We start from the raw sequence: 12,012 nt of genomic DNA on the forward strand, positions 1-12,012 counted from the left end.
CCCATAGGTCTGTCTGCTTCCCTCACACCCTCTACCTCCTGTTGGGATGGTCTTCCATACTGTACATGTGAGCAGAATATTCCACTGCTCTGAACCCTTTCATAGTCCCCTGACTAAAAGGATCAAGCATGACATACAAGGCCCTTGTCACACAGTGGCTGCAGAATGACCCAGTTGGGACTCCTCACAATTCCAAACCCCTGCCCCATTCTTAGTACATACCATCCCCACGCTGAAAAACCAATCTCCCCTCTTTTACTAGGCAACCGTTGGGCATCCTTTCAAATCGCACTCTGCTATCATTCTTTTTCTGTCAGTTTTGCTATTCCCCATCCCTCAATGAATACAGCTCCACCTATTACTCCAACTCCCATACACCTCCATACTTTACACAGACTACCATAAGCTTTCACACAACCATCTTCTCATTAGACACTCAACAGTTTTTCAGTCCCACAAAGCACCCAGCATACAGCAGGCATCCAACAAATGTGCAGTGAAGGAAATGACTAGTTCAAATCAGTAATTCACATTCTGTGTTCCCTAAATCAGCCTCAACTCTCCTTCCTTATTTTGCACACGATCTTTTATCAGCTACCTACCTGTGCTGAAGTCCAGGGATGAGTGCAGGTGTGGTCACTAAAATATCTACCATTTTTTCTGCTTCCTTACTGAACCCAGCTTTCCCAAAGCAGGTCCAAGTTCTTTAAGCAAGTGGTACTGCTTGGGGTATAATTATTAACATTAATACTTAAGCTCTCTTCCAATTAGTTACCAAAAAATTGGTAACAGAATTGTAAGTTATAGGTAAAATTACCTTAAGTATTTGTAACATGTAATTTATATAATCACAGAGTAAATATTTAGCAATTCATAGACTTCAAAGGTGTTTCCTAAAAACTCAATAAACACTAATTATATATGATCCCATATTATTACATTATTACTGTATCCTTTTTATAGCTAATGTAGAATTGAGATTTCTTTAGGATTTACTTTCAGTTTACATATTTTTTTTAAAAGATGTATTTATTTATTTGACAGACAGAGATCACAAGTAGGCAGAGAGGCAGGCAGAGAGAGAGGGGGAAGCAGGCTCTCCGCTGAGCAGAGAGCCTGATGCAGGGCTCGATCCCAAGACCTTGGGATCACGACCTGAGCCAAAGGCAGAGGCTTTAACCCACTGAGCCACCCAGGCGCCCCTCAGTTTACATATTTTTTTAAAAAAACAGAGAAAGCCTAAAAACCTGCAACTATTTTTATTTTTAAAGAGATGTATTTATTTGCTTTTTTGAGAGAGAGAGACAGAGTGAGCCAGTGCACACGTGTGAGCAGGGGAGAGAGGGAAAGCGAGAGAGGGAAAGGGAGAGAGAGAACCTCCAGCAGACTCCCAGCTGAGCGTGGAGCCCGGCAAGGCACTCAGTCTCACAACCCCAAGACCATGACCTAAGATGAAATCAAGCAAGAGTTGGACTGAGCCATCCAGGAACCCCAACCATTTTTTCTATGACTGCAAGTTAAGCTCCTAAACTGGCCTCCCTGTGGACAACCAGTGGCTCTATGCATTAAGGAAGGCACAGTGGTATTGGCTATCTGCCAGAGCTGGAGTTACATAAATGGTCTTAAGTATGTACCTGCTATTAAGATGGTTTTTCTATACAGATGAAGTCATGTTCCAGTCTAGTCAACAATATAATTGTTTGTTTTGACCCAGCTTATCTGAAGAAAAGACAAATCTGAGGCAGCCTCAGAGCCAGCCAGGATCAAGGCCGGTGCAGCACCACTGCTCCATCAGCCGGCAGCACAGCAATTCACACGTTCAAATATTTACAAAATACCTCACGTTTCTGCATTTAAGCTCCATATGGCAAAAGAGAAAAAGAACTTGAATTTATTAATAGCAACAAATCACACAGTTAAAAAAAGACTTACAGCTTTGGAAATATTATTTCTTACATTCCTCTTTACTGATCTTTAAAATACAAATAATCTACTGGGTTCAAATGACAAGATGATATCAAAATACTACTGACTTCTCTGACTATGTCTGCACCCCCTTTAAAATCTGAAGGTCCCAGTAACCAGTCATTTAGTATAGAGTGCTAATGGTCTTTACAGCAATACCCACAAATCACCAGGGAGGAAGAAAAAACCACATAAATAGAACAGGAGCTGCGAAAGGCTTTGAATCAGAAACCCTAAGTGGGGGAGGCAACATTTGAAAACTGAGTTACCTGAGGTGACTCCAAAAGCAACCAGCAACTCACACACTTGGCAAGCCCATCATCAATATGGCCTTGTTAACCAGGCAGTCAGGCCAGGGGCAGCCCCCACCATTCACCCCACTCCCATCACGATCACCACCACTCACCTGGCTACAGAGAGGCACTTGGTTCCTGGAGAGCCAAACCAGAAACTAGTCTAAAATAACAGCAACAGAGGGGTGCCTGGGTGGCTCAGTGGATTAAAGCCTCTGCCTTCGGCTCAGGTCATGGTCCCAGGGTCCTGGGATCGAGCCCCACATCGGGCTCTCTGCTCAGCAGGGACCCTGCTTCCTCCTCTCTCTCTCTCTCTCTCTCTCTCTCTGCCTACCTGTGATCTCTATCTGTCAAACAAATAAATAAATTTTTAAAAAAATAAATAAATAAAAAATAAAATAACAGCAACAGAAAGTACTTGCTTCTTACAGAATCTTCAACTTCCCAAAAATACAGACTTCGATAACATCCTATTGGTCTCTGGGACTGTTAATAAAATGTTTATGGTCCAAGAAATTCACAAGACCAGGAGATGAGTCTGAATAAGGAGACACAGAAACTTCCACAAAAGGCTGAGTTTAAAAGAATGGGGGGGGGCGGGGAGGTGCGTCCCACCAGGAGCTGGAGAGGAACAGGAGCAGACTTGGAGATCAGGCTAGGGGAAGGAAAGGAGAAATTCCATGGAAATGACCTGCGCAGGCAGGTGGCAGCAGGAAGCGGGACGCACAGAGCATGTGTGCATCAACAGGGCACCATGGCCAGATGAGCAGGTGCCTATCAAAGCTCCGGTCTCCGCGGGGCTCCCAACAAGGGGAAGACCAAGGGCCTTTCACTAAAACTTCGCAAACATTTAAAGACGATGACAACATTTGATGCTGCAGAATGAAGGAATGTGGGAAGACACACTTCCTGCTGCTGGAAGCACGAAGGCCTAACACTGTTTGAAGACCCATGGGCAGCGTGTGTCCACAGGCCCCACACCATGCACCTGACACTGTGCCCTTCCGCATGCTTACCCATCACACGCCTCCTCGCCTAAGTGAAGCCTCTGCTCAGGCAGCAGCCCCGCCATCTGCTTGAGGACTTTGCTCTATGGAGTCTCCCCTCCATTCTTCGGATCATCAATCTTTCCTTCTTTCCTGCATCATTTCCGTGAGGATACAAGCACAATGTTACTACTAGGCTGAAGAAACAAAAAGCACCCTTCTCGGGATCACACTTCCACGTCTACCTACTAACAGCCTCCTTTCTTTCCTTTCCAGCTCCTTCAGAGGTGTCCACCTGTCTATCTGAGAGAAGTGCAAGTCACAAATGAGAGCTATGTAATACGCTAAAAAACCCTGAAACAGAAACTAACAACACTGATGAAAACAGAATACCGCATCACACCTATCAGAATGGCCGAAGTCCGGGACATGCTGGGGAGGATGTAAAGCCACAAACATTCTCACCCATGGCTCGTGGGAAAGCAGAACGGCACAGCCACTTTGGAAGAGAGTTTGTCAGTTTCTTACAAAACTAAACATACTCTCACTGTATGCTCCAGCAATCATGCTCCCTGGTATTTACCCAGAGGAGCTGAAAACTTTGATCCACACAAAAACTTGCACATCAATGTTTTTAGCACCTTTATTCAAAATTTCCAAAACCTGGAGCCAAAATGTCCTTCAGAAGTTGAATGGCTAAACTATGATCTATCTGGACAATGGAGTATTATTCAGTACTAAAAAGAAAGAGTTATCAAGTCAGGAAAGGACATGGAGGAACTTCAAACGCACATGATTAAGAAAAAGAAGCCAATCTGAAAAGGCTACGTACTATAGATTGTGTCTACAGGACATTCCAGAAAAGGAGAAGCTACAGAGACAGCAAAAGATCCACTGTTACCGGGGTGGGGGCGGGGGGGGGTGGAACACAGAGATTTTTTTTTTTTTTTTAAGATTTTATTTATTTATTTGACAGAGAGAGATCACAAGCAGGCAGAGAGGCAGGCAGAGAGAGAGGAGGAAGCAGGCTCCCCGCTGAGCAGAGAGCCCGATGCGGGCCTCGATCCCAGGACCCTGAGATCATGACCTGAGCCGAAGGCAGTGGCCTAACCCACTGAGCCACCCAGGCGCCCCGAACACAGAGATTTTTAGGGGAGTGAAAATACTCTGTATCACACCCTAGTAATGGATACCTGTCGGCACACATCTGTATAATGATAAACCCATAAAACGTACAATACCCAGAGTGACCCCCAGCGGAACTATGGACTCTGGGTGATGATGATGTGTCAGTGTGGGTTCACCAGCTATAACAATTGCCCCATTCGGGTGGGGGATGCTGATAGTGTGGGAGCATGTGCATCTGTGAGGACGGGAGAGGGGTACATGTACTTATTGCTCAATATTCCTGTGAACCTAAAACTGCTCCCCAAAATTTGTTAACTATGATAAGAGACTAGACTTACTGAGTGCAGTGATCATTTTGCAATACATACAAATACTGAATCATCACAATATTGTACACCTGAAACTAATATAATGTTGTATGTCATCATACCGCACTAAAAAATTTTCTTAAAGATTTCATTTATTTATTTATTTGAGAAGAGAGAGAGAGAGAGAGACCGAGCACAAGCTGGGTAAGGGGCAGAGAGAGAAGCAGGCTCCCCACTAAGCAGGAATCCCAGATGCAGGGCTTGATCCCAGGACCCCGGGATCATGACCAGAACTGAAGGCAGATGCCCAACTGACTGAGCCACCCAGGTGCCCCTCAAAAAGTTTTTTTTTTTTAAAGAGTGAATTCAAATGCAAGTTTATTTATTTATTTTTTTAAAGACTCTTTTTATTTTTTTTTTAAGATTTTACTTATTTATTTGACAGAGAGATCACAAGTAGGCAGAGAGGCAGGCAGAGAGAGAGAGAGGAGGAAGCAGGCTCCCCGCTGAGCAGTGAGCCCAATGCGGGCCTCGATCCCAGGACCCTGAGATCATGACCTGAGCCGAAGGCAGTGGCTTACCCCACTGAGCCACCCAGACGCCCTCAAATGCAAGTTTAGACGGCTGTAAGTTAATCCCCAAACCAACAGAAGCCAGAGCTGCACACCCACAGTGTGGGAGCCACTGTCCAAATGCAGGTATTGTGCACCTGAAATACAGCAAGTCCAAGCTGAGAGATGCCAACCATAAAATACACACCAGACTTCAAAGACTTACTATGAAAAAAGCAATGTAGATATTTCAGTAATAATTTCTACACTATTCCATGCTGACTTAATATTGTGGCAGGCTACTTAAGGCTAAGTAAAAAACACTAGGTAAAACTGATTACATGTATTTCTTTTTATTTTCACAATATGACCACTGAAAATTTTACAATTACATATGTGGCTTACTATTCATTTCTGTTGAGCAGTACTGGGCTGGAGTATCACTACTTCTCCCTTTTCCCATCTTCTATGAGTGCTAATAAAGAATAAAATATCCAACCCTGGGCAGCAGAAGGAAAACGAAACCACCAGGAAAAATTTACAGATAGGAAAAAGAACAGCTAGAAAATCAGAATTTGACTACAGCTGGCAATAGCTCCACATACCAATGTTTAATTGTTTTAAACCCCAAAGTCTTCTAACACAGAAATTTAAAACTTCCATAAAGCATAAAGTTTTTTATGCTTAGGGGCACCTGGGTGACTCAGGTGTTTAGGCAGCTGCCTTCAGCTCAGGTCATGATGCCGGAGTCCTAGGATTGTGTCCCGCATCGGGCTCCCAGCTCCACAGAAGTCTGCTTCTCCCTCTGACTCTCTCCCCTCTCATGCTCACCCACTGTCTCTCTCTCAAATACATAAATAAAATCTTTTTTTTTTTTTTTAAAGATTTTATTTATTTATTTGACAGAGAGAGATTACAAGTAGGCAGAGAGAGAGAGAGGAGGAAGCAGGCTCCCCGCTGAGCAGAGAGCCCAATGCGGGACTCGATCCCAGGACCCTGAGATCATGACCTGAGCCGAAGGCAGCGGCTTAACCCACTGAGCCACCCAGGCGCCCCTACATAAATAAAATCTTAAAAAAAATTTTTTTAGAGACGCCTGGGTGGCTCAGTTGGTTAAGCAGCTGCCTTCGATTCAGGTAATGATCCCAGCGTGCTGGGATCGAGTCCCACATCAGGCTCCTTGCTCGGCGGGAGCCTGCTTCTCCCTCTGCCTGCCGTTCTGTCTGCCTGTGCTCGCTCTCTCCCCCTCTCTCTCTCTGATAAATAAATAAAATCTTTAAAAAAAAATTTTTTTAAATCAACTTAAACTAAAATCTGCAGTACAGAGGCAATATGCTGATTTCCTAAGTATGTACAGCAGCTCCTAACCATCCCAACAGCCCTATGTTGTTTGTACATTACCATCTTCACCTCACTGAAGAGAAAATTAAGGTGCTAAGTTTAAGAAACTTGTCCACGGGGAAAAAAAAAAAAAAAAAGAAAGAAACTTGTCCATGCTAGTGAGCATCAGAGCAAGGATTCAAACCTAGGCCTGGTGGGGGCACCAAGGCAGCTCAGTCAGTTAAGCGTCTGACTTCAGATCAGGTCATGATCCCAGGGTCCTGGGACTGAGATCCACACCAATCTCCACACTCAGTGGGGAGCCTGCTTCTCCCTCTGCCCCTGCCTGCTGCTCCCCAATTGTGCACATGCTCACTTGTGCTCTCTCTCTCTGACAAATTAATAAAATCTTAAAAGCTCTCTGATAAGTATTTGAAAAAAGAAAGTGAGAAAGCAAGAAAAATTAGGAAAAGATATAAAACTCAAGAGAAAATAAATGAGAAAAAGACTTGAACAGGCTTTTCACAAAAGGTTTTTTTCACATAAGTTCACACGAAATCAAAGAGTGTAAATTTAATCACAATAAAATAATAAGCAGAGTAGCTAAAATAAGAAATTGTGAAAATTTAGGCAAGAACATGGAACAATGGCAACACTCAGGCACTGCCTGTGTTGTAAAAATGGGAACAACCATGCTGTGGAATGTGCACTATTATAAGACTGAAAACACATACATATATATCTTTTAAAGATTTTTTGATTCTTTTATTTGAGTGAGAAAGAGAAAGAGCACGAGATTACAGACTGAGAGGGAGAAGCAGACTCCTCACTAAGCAGGGAGCCCAACACAGAGCTCCATTCCAGGACCCTGGGATCACGACCTGAACCAAAGTCAGACGTTTAACTTGCTGAGCCACCCAGGGGCCCTCAAAACACTTATATATGATGACCAAGTAGTTTCTCTTCTAAACACATATTCTTCCTGATATTAAGTTTTATATGCACCAAGATACCTGTACAAGATTATTCATATCAGCTCTAAACTGGAAATAGCCCAGATACCCATCAACTGTAGAATGGATAAGTACACTGAAGTCTATTCATCTAATGGAACGCTTCTCAGCAATTAAACTGTCACTCAATTCAAAACAAATCTTAAAAATATTATTGCATGAAAAAAGCCATATACCAAAGACTGTATGTATGTAGTATACTTTGACTTACATATCATTCAAAAACAAACAAAACTACAGCATTAAGAAATGTGGCTACCTGCCAAGAGAAAGAAAGGGAATTGTAACTAAAATACAACCTTTGGTGGGTTTTCAGAGTCCCCAAAATGTTCTATTTCTTCATCTGAATGATGCTTATACTAGAGGTCAAATTCAAGTAATTTGTAAAGCTACACATTCATTTTATGCACTTTTATATATTTAACAATTAAAAGGTTTTGAAAAAAGAAATGTTTGACAAAAGAACAAGGTAATTCAGTTGGAAAAGAAAAGACTTCTCAATAAATGATACAACTGGAAATCCCTAAGAGGAAGACAACAGACAAACCTTACCTAACTCTACTGTAAAAATTAATATGAAATGAATAACAGACCTTTACATAAAAGGAAAAATTACAGAGGTGCTGGCTGACTCAGCTGGTGGAGCATGTGACTCTTGATCTTGGGATTTCAGTTTGCGCCCCATGTTGATAGTAGAGATCACTTAAAAATAGAATTTTTTTTAAAAAAGCTAAAATTGTAAGACTTTAATAAGAAAATAAAGGAAAAAATATTCCCAACCTTGGAGTAGACCAAAGATTTCTACTTAAAGTAGGCAAAATATTTCAGCCTTGGGATGGACAGAGATGTCTTAGGATCCTAAAAAGCACTAACAATAAGAGAAAAAAACTGATAAACTAGACTTCATTAAACTTAATAAAACTTTGTTCCTCAAGACATGGTTGCTTCTGATTTCTGCCCCAGAATGGAGAGAGCTGGGGGTGGGAGTGGAACACTGCTCCCACACTTAAAATGCAAACCAACTAAATTTCAAGTCCATGACTTTTTCTGAACCTATCAGGGAACTGAGGTCACAGAGCAAACTGATACAAAAATGAAATGCCTGCACTGACTGAGCACACTTACCTGAGGCAGACGCAGCGCGACTCTGGCAGGTGAGTCTGTTGAGAACAGACATCGTACTGTGAAGACTGAGTGCAAGCTGTCAGGATAATTCCTAGGATTACAGAAATTCCTCTGCAACCTCTCTAGGAAATCCAGTGGGTGATCACTGAAAGGATCTCAAAAGAGCTCTAAAACTCAAGGACCATAGTACAGAATTAGGGCAGGGAGTAGCAGCCATGTGGGAGGGGCAAGAAACCCCACCCAGGTCCTTCCCCCTCCATCTCCAATAAGAAACAACAGCCTTACTCTATACAGGGAAGGGCTGTGGTGAACAGTCTACAATGTCGACAACTCCAATTCCAGGAGAAAAGACAGGATCACACAATGAGCCCACAACTTCAGCCAAGGAAGCAACAGGAAAACTGAGCAGGCCCTACCCCAAAACTCAGGGCTGCCATTCATGTCCAAATAAAAATGCTTCAAATGAAAGTTATTAGAAGACTAGTACCAGGAGGGACCTGAGAGAAATAAGGGTATGCAAATATACACTCTGTGAAGCAACACAAATAGGGAAGACTTAAAACAGAATTACAGGTATGTCTGGGTGGCTCAGTTGGTTACGCGTCTGCCTTTGGCTAAGGTCATGATCTGGGGACCCTGGGATCCAGCCCTGTGTTGGGCTCCCTGCTCACCAGGGAGTCTACTTCTCCCTCTGCCTGTATGCTCTCTCTCTCTCTCTCTCTCAAATAAATAAAATCTTCAGGAAAAAAAAAGAATTACAGAGTTTGAGTAAGTCACCCTCACATTAGACATAGCTATAGAAATTTGAAGGCTATGGTGCACTGACAATAACCATAGCAACAACAAATCCTAAAAGCTAGGCTGACTCTTAACAAGAGGAATGTAAACTACAGCCCTAAGGGCCTAGTAGAAAGAAAACTGTCCATTTCTGTGTTTAAAAGTGATTTATTACAGGGTTGCCTGGGTGGCTCAGCCATTAAGCGCCTGCCTTCAGCTCAGATCATGATCCTGGGGTCCTGGGACCAAGCCCCACGTCAGGCTCCTCAGTTGGTGGGAAGCCTGCTTCTTCCTCTCCCACTCCCCCTGCTTGTGTTCCTTCTGCCCCTATAAAATAAATAAAATCTTTTTTTTTTTAGTGATTTATTTTGCCTTCTACCATCCTATACAATATGTCTGGCTTTGAAGAATAACTGCAATTTTGTAATAATGACACAAAAGGCAAAAAACAAATCACTCCAAAGAGACAGAGCAATCATCAAAACAAGACTCAGATATGAAGCAGGTTGGAACTATCTAACAGGGAATTTAAATACCTTAAAGACTATTAACAGAAAAGGTGGACAACATGCTAGATCAGGGGGGTAACTTCAGCAGAGAAATGAACTCTACAGAACCAGTGAACCTGAGGACAGGTCAAGTCACCTGAAGAACCAAAAAGAAAAGGGGCTGGGAACAAGCAAGAAGTGCGAAACAGTATGAAACATTCTCATATATATATAATTGGAATCCTATGAAGAGGTGAAAAGAGCAGAAGAACAATGGTTGAGAACTTTCCCAAATGAATCAGACACCAACCCACAGATCCAAGCAGCACAGAGAATATTAATTAGGATAAATAACAAAAACAAAGCAAATCTGCTTCATGATTATCGCCCCCCAGCCGCTAAAAACAAAAAGAGAAAATCCTGAAGGCAGTCAGAGATAAAGGAGACACTACATACAGAAGAACAAAAACAAGAATTACACCAGGCTTCTTGTGGGGGAAAAACAACAACAACAACAACAACAACAACAACAAACCCATGAAAATCAGAAGACAGTGGAGTAATTTTTTTTTTTTAAGATTTTATTTATTTATTTGACAGAGAGAAATCACAAGTAGGCAGAGAGGCAGGCAGAGAGAGATAGAGAGGAGGAAGCAGGCTCCCTGCTGAGCAGAGAGCCCGATGCGGGACTCGATCCCAGGACCCTGAGATCATGACCTGAGCCGAAGGCAGCGGCTTAACCACTGAGCCACCCAGGCGCCCTGGAGTGATTTTTTTTTTAAGTACTACAAAGGAGAAACAACCACCACCTGTTAAGTCAAAATCCTATACCCAGCAAAGATATCTTTCTAAAAATAAGGAGGAAAAACTTTCTCAGAAATAAATACTGAAGAAATTCATTGCCAGGAGACGTACAAGAAACGTTACAGAAGGTATTTTAGGCAGTAAGAATTTGAGTAAGATGGAAACTTGGATATACAAAAAGAAATGAAGAGCCCTAAAAATGTAATACAAGTAAAATTAAATCAATCTTTTCTTTTTTTTTTTAAGAATTGCACTAAAAGATGACTTCTAAGAGCAAAAATAGCAATGCATTGTGTATTTACAGCATATGTGAAAGCAAAATGAATAACATCAATAGCACAAAGAAGAACTGGGAATATACTGTGTAAGGCATTTCTACAGGCATACCTTGAGAGAGACTATGGGGGTTCAGCTCCAAACCACTACCAGTAACACCAGACAAATGAATTTTTTGGTTTCCCAGTATACTATACCATAGCACACTGAGTGTGCCACAGTGTTATATCTAAAAAAAAAATTTATGTAATATCTTAATCTTAAAATGCTTCATTTTTAAATTATCATAAATATACTATATCTATTAAAAAATGCTAACCATCATCTGAGCTTTCAGCAAGCTGTAATCTTTTGCTGCTGGAGGGTCTTACAGTGGGGGTTGCTGAAGGATGGTGAGTCTATGGCACTTTCTTAAAACAAGAGAATAAATTTGTTGCACTGATGGACTCTTCCTTTCCCAAATAATTTCTCTGCAGCAAGCGATGTTGTCTGGTAGCATCTCACCCACAGTAGAACTCCTCTCCAAATTGGAGCCAGTCCTCTCAAGCCCTGCCACCTTATCAACTAAGGTCATGCAATGTTCTAAGTCCTTGTCAGATTTCAACCATCTCCACAGCATCATCACCAGGAGCAGACTCCAGCTCAAGAAATCACTTCCCTTACTCCTCCACGGAAGCACATCCTCACCCGTGCAAGTGTTATCCTGCGAGGGCAGCAGGTCACTCACCTCTCCAGGCTCCACTTCTGGCTCTCTGGCTGTTTCCACCACATCTGCACAGTGACTTCCTCCACTCAGTCTTGAAGCCCTCAATGTCCTCACCAGGGCGGAAGCCCACTTCTTCCAAATTCCTGTTACTATTGACATTGTGCCATGGGAACATTTTCTTAACGGCATCTGGCATAGTGAATCCTTTCCAGAGGATTCTGAATGTATCCCACCCAGATCAAGTGTCTCTTAAATGGTAAGACTTCAAAGTC

The 12,012-nt window shown here is 42.4% G+C and overlaps 1 protein-coding gene across 10 annotated transcripts in view; it reads right to left on the minus strand.

Moving 5' to 3' along the window:
- Window positions 1-12,012, minus strand: part of FAM193A (family with sequence similarity 193 member A) — a 166,975-nt gene that overhangs the window by 109,170 nt on the left and 45,793 nt on the right. The window contains exons 1-2 of one of the 10 annotated variants that reach the window (XR_014310716.1): window positions 3,275-3,568; window positions 2,372-2,605 (exon numbers count right to left, since the gene is read on the minus strand). The exons of 4 other annotated variants lie outside the window; for them this stretch is intronic. The gene's annotated coding sequence lies outside the window, so the exon portion shown is untranslated. Of the gene's footprint in view, window positions 1-2,371; window positions 2,606-3,274; window positions 3,569-12,012 lie in introns of those variants that run through there. 5 more of the 10 variants (XR_014310717.1, XM_082727062.1, XM_082727060.1 and 2 more) reach the window with 5 other exon arrangements.

This window comes from Mustela nivalis, assembly GCF_964662115.1.
Source record: "Mustela nivalis genome assembly, chromosome: 4".
Classification (NCBI taxonomy): Eukaryota; Metazoa; Chordata; class Mammalia; order Carnivora; family Mustelidae; genus Mustela; species Mustela nivalis.